General features: G+C 52.1%; 1 non-coding gene across 1 annotated transcript in view; it reads right to left on the reverse strand.

The window, feature by feature from the left end:
* The window catches only part of LOC126435634 (small subunit ribosomal RNA), a 1,909-nt gene extending 187 nt beyond the window's left edge, over positions 1-1,722 (reverse strand). The window contains exon 1 of the ribosomal RNA XR_007580082.1: positions 1-1,722. This exon is cut by the window's left edge and continues 187 nt beyond it. This is a non-coding gene — a ribosomal RNA (small subunit ribosomal RNA).
* Between the last annotated feature and the right edge of the window lie 3,278 nt (positions 1,723-5,000).

Consider the following 5,000-nt stretch of genomic DNA (forward strand, 5'->3'; position numbering starts at 1 on the left):
CGTAATCAACGCGAGCTTATGACTCGCGCTTACTGGGAATTCCTCGTTCATGGGGAACAATTGCAAGCCCCAATCCCTAGCACGAAGGAGGTTCAGCGGGTTACCCCGACCTTTCGGCCTAGGAAGACACGCTGATTCCTTCAGTGTAGCGCGCGTGCGGCCCAGAACATCTAAGGGCATCACAGACCTGTTATTGCTCAATCTCGTGCGGCTAGAAGCCGCCTGTCCCTCTAAGAAGAAAAGTAATCGCTGACAGCACGAAGGATGTCACGCGACTAGTTAGCAGGCTAGAGTCTCGTTCGTTATCGGAATTAACCAGACAAATCGCTCCACCAACTAAGAACGGCCATGCACCACCACCCACCGAATCAAGAAAGAGCTATCAATCTGTCAATCCTTCCGGTGTCCGGGCCTGGTGAGGTTTCCCGTGTTGAGTCAAATTAAGCCGCAGGCTCCACTCCTGGTGGTGCCCTTCCGTCAATTCCTTTAAGTTTCAGCTTTGCAACCATACTTCCCCCGGAACCCAAAAGCTTTGGTTTCCCGGAGGCTGCCCGCCGAGTCATCGGAGGAACTGCGGCGGATCGCTGGCTGGCATCGTTTATGGTTAGAACTAGGGCGGTATCTGATCGCCTTCGAACCTCTAACTTTCGTTCTTGATTAATGAAAACATACTTGGCAAATGCTTTCGCTTCTGTTCGTCTTGCGACGATCCAAGAATTTCACCTCTAACGTCGCAATACGAATGCCCCCGCCTGTCCCTATTAATCATTACCTCGGGTTCCGAAAACCAACAAAATAGAACCGAGGTCCTATTCCATTATTCCATGCACACAGTATTCAGGCGGGCTTGCCTGCTTTAAGCACTCTAATTTGTTCAAAGTAAACGTGCCGGCCCACCGAGACACTCAATAAAGAGCACCCTGGTAGGATTTCAACGGGGTCCGCCTCGGGACGCACGAGCACGCACGAGGCGGTCGCACGCCTTCGGCTCGCCCCACCGGCAGGACGTCCCACGATACATGCCAGTTAAACACCGACGGGCGGTGAACCAACAGCGTGGGACACAAATCCAACTACGAGCTTTTTAACCGCAACAACTTTAATATACGCTATTGGAGCTGGAATTACCGCGGCTGCTGGCACCAGACTTGCCCTCCAATAGATACTCGTTAAAGGATTTAAAGTGTACTCATTCCGATTACGGGGCCTCGGATGAGTCCCGTATCGTTATTTTTCGTCACTACCTCCCCGTGCCGGGAGTGGGTAATTTGCGCGCCTGCTGCCTTCCTTGGATGTGGTAGCCGTTTCTCAGGCTCCCTCTCCGGAATCGAACCCTGATTCCCCGTTACCCGTTACAACCATGGTAGGCGCAGAACCTACCATCGACAGTTGATAAGGCAGACATTTGAAAGATGCGTCGCCGGTACGAGGACCGTGCGATCAGCCCAAAGTTATTCAGAGTCACCAAGGCAAACGGACCGGACGAGCCGACCGATTGGTTTTGATCTAATAAAAGCGTCCCTTCCATCTCTGGTCGGGACTCTGTTTGCATGTATTAGCTCTAGAATTACCACAGTTATCCAAGTAACGTGGGTACGATCTAAGGAACCATAACTGATTTAATGAGCCATTCGCGGTTTCACCTTAATGCGGCTTGTACTGAGACATGCATGGCTTAATCTTTGAGACAAGCATATGACTACTGGCAGGATCAACCAGGGAGCTGCGTCAACTAGAGCTGAGCAGCCGGCCGCCCGGGAGTGTGTCCCGGGGGCCCGCGCGAACACGCAAGCGTCCGCTCAATTATTCTGCAAACAGGAGGAGGCTGAGCTCCCCTGCACAACACACCTCGAAACCCTCTCAGGTCCCGGCGGCGCGCAGCGCCGTCCTAAGTACTTGGTCGGGTTCGAGAGAGGCGCAATCGCCCGGAGTTAGGCGAGTAGACGCTTTAGGTGCGACCACCCGTGCTCCCAACTGAGCTTGCCGCTGCCGACAGAGGCCCGGGAGCGTGCTGTCGTGGCATTGCCGGCGGGAGACAACACGCGCCACCTACGGTGACCGGCAGCTCCAACGCCAGCGCCACAGAAGGACAAAAGCCCCACTTGGGTGCCGAAGCGAACTCTCCCAGCACAGCGCACGCGCCAACACGTCCGCACAGCTGCGATACAAACCACCTGCGAGAACCGCTGGGGCGACCGAGCAGCAGACGGCGTCGCGGCGCCGAGCGCCGGGCGGCGGCGCATCCTCAGCGCACACAGTCCTCAATCGGACCAGCACACTGCAGATGGCCACCGCGCTTCGCACCGGGCCCGCGAGGACCTACTTTGGCCGCAAGGCGCCGCGAGCAGGGGGCGCCGGCGCGCAGCTGCGCCGCCTGCCGCGTCCGTCGGCCGGCGCGCCTGCCACTGGCCGCCCCCACCAGCCGGCTGTAGCGCGTGCGCCCACGCACCGCGCTGCCAGCACGCCGGGCGGCCCCCCCTCACCGGCCGGGGACGGTCCCACCCAGCCACCGCCGCGTATCGCCTCACACCCAGATCCCCTTTCGCGTTCGTGGGCATGGTGGGTCCCCTTTCACGTTCGTGGGCATGGTGGGTATCCCTGAAACAACCGGTTAATAGCTCGACCGATCGTCGCCAACACTGATTCACCTCTAGCGAGAACAACCGCACCACAACGGGTTACCTGTTGTTCATTTGCGTAACGTCACCAGCAAACGTAGACGTCCATCGCCATTTGCAACGAGTATTGCATGCCTGTGTCAGGTGTCACAACACACTACGTCTGCCCACATAGACGCAACAACATGTGCACGCCTCGAGAACACGTGGAAGGTAGCCCCCGTACGTATGCGGTGTCCATTGCGCGAACGACTGTCAGCCGGCCTCTGCAGGATGTCGCAGATGTGGAACGCGGTGCAACATGCTATCACGGTGTGTGAGAAGAGACGACTACGTCCGAATACACGCTCCACTACATCAACAGACTGCTCATGCTGATCGCCATCCAGGGCGTCCGTTCCTCCCACACGTCTGAATGGCGTACCACACTGCAATCCAGCTCTTATAGGGAGACGACACGTAGCTGCGTGCACAATATTTGGACTGTATGGTCTGCCGTTGCTAGGCGCAGTCGTCGTACGGTCACACATGTGCCACGATGTATCATTCAGTACATACGGACCAATGTGCAGTACAGTTTGTGGGTTTTGCGTACATCGGCGGACAGGTGACAGGCCGTACCACAACGTAGGCTGAGTACGTCGGCATGCGAAGGGCATTGAACATGCAAACTTCTCAACGACCAGCTTGCGAAGGCAGGGGGGAAGGGGGGGGGGGCATGTACGTCCTGCTGCTATCCACATTACAGTGTATAGCAGGAGCATGTGGAAAGTCAGCAACACCTGCAAGGTGTTTAACATGACGCGATACACAGGGGACCGGGCAGTGCGAATAGCGAACTATATTGCGAGGGTTGCGGTTAGGCAACACTACACTAATTTAACGAGTTGCATAACAATTACAGAGCAGGTTCAGCGACAACGTGCGTCAGGTTAAGGCGCAATATAGGTTAGGTTGAGGCACAATATAGGTTAGGTTAAGGCACAACATGGGTTACGTTAAGGCACAAATTGGGTTACGTTAAGGCACAACATGGGTTACGTTAAGGCACAACATGGGTTACGTTAAGGCACAAATTAGGTTACGTTAAGGCACAAATTAGGTTACGTTAAGGCACAAATTAGGTTACGTTAAGGCACAAATTAGGTTACGTTAAGGCACAAATTAGGTTACGTTAAGGCACAAATTAGGTTACGTTAAGGCACAAATTAGGTTACGTTAAGGCACAAATTAGGTTACGTTAAGGCACAAATTATGTTACGTTAAGGCACAAATTAGGTTACGTTAAGGCACAAATTAGGTTACGTTAAGGCACAAATTAGGTTACGTTAAGGCACAAATTAGGTTACGTTAAGGCACAAATTAGGTTACGTTAAGGCACAAATTAGGTTACGTTAAGGCACAAATTAGGTTACGTTAAGGCACAAATTAGGTTACGTTAAGGCACAAATTAGGTTACGTTAAGGCACAAATTAGGTTACGTTAAGGCACAAATTAGGTTACGTTAAGGTACAATATGGGTTAGGTTAAGGTACAATATGGGTTAGGTTAAGGTACAATATGGGTTAGGTTAAGGTACAATATGGGTTAGGTTAAGGTACAATATGGGTTAGGTTAAGGCACAACGTAGGTTAGGTTAAGGCACAACGTAGGTTAGGTTAAGGCACAACATAGGTTAGGTTAAGGCACAACATAGGTTAGGTTAAGGCACAACATAGGTTAGGTTAAGGCACAACATAGGTTAGGTTAAGGCACAACATAGGTTAGGTTAAGGCACAACATAGGTTAGGTTAAGGCACAACATAGGTTAGGTTAAGGCACAACATAGGTTAGGTTAAGGCACAACATAGGTTAGGTTAAGGCACAACGTAGGTTAGGTTAAGGCACAACGTAGGTTAGGTTAAGGCACAACGTAGGTTAGGTTAAGGCACAACGTAGGTTAGGTTAAGGCACAACGTAGGTTAGGTTAAGGCACAACGTAGGTTAGGTTAAGGCACAACGTAGGTTAGGTTAAGGCACAACGTAGGTTAGGTTAAGGCACAACGTAGGTTAGGTTAAGGCACAACGTAGGTTAGGTTAAGGCACAACGTAGGTTAGGTTAAGGCACAACGTAGGTTAGGTTAAGGCACAACGTAGGTTAGGTTAAGGCACAACGTAGGTTAGGTTAAGGCACAACGTAGGTTAGGTTAAGGCACAACGTAGGTTAGGTTAAGGCACAACGTAGGTTAGGTTAAGGCACAACGTAGGTTAGGTTAAGGCACAACGTAGGTTAGGTTAAGGCACAACGTAGGTTAGGTTAAGGCACAACGTAGGTTAGGTTAAGGCACAACGTAGGTTAGGTTAAGGCACAACGTAGGTTAGGTTAAGGCACAACATAGGTTA

Source organism: Schistocerca serialis, unplaced genomic scaffold (assembly GCF_023864345.2).
Source record: "Schistocerca serialis cubense isolate TAMUIC-IGC-003099 unplaced genomic scaffold, iqSchSeri2.2 HiC_scaffold_1213, whole genome shotgun sequence".
Lineage (NCBI taxonomy): Eukaryota > Metazoa > Arthropoda > Insecta > Orthoptera > Acrididae > Schistocerca > Schistocerca serialis.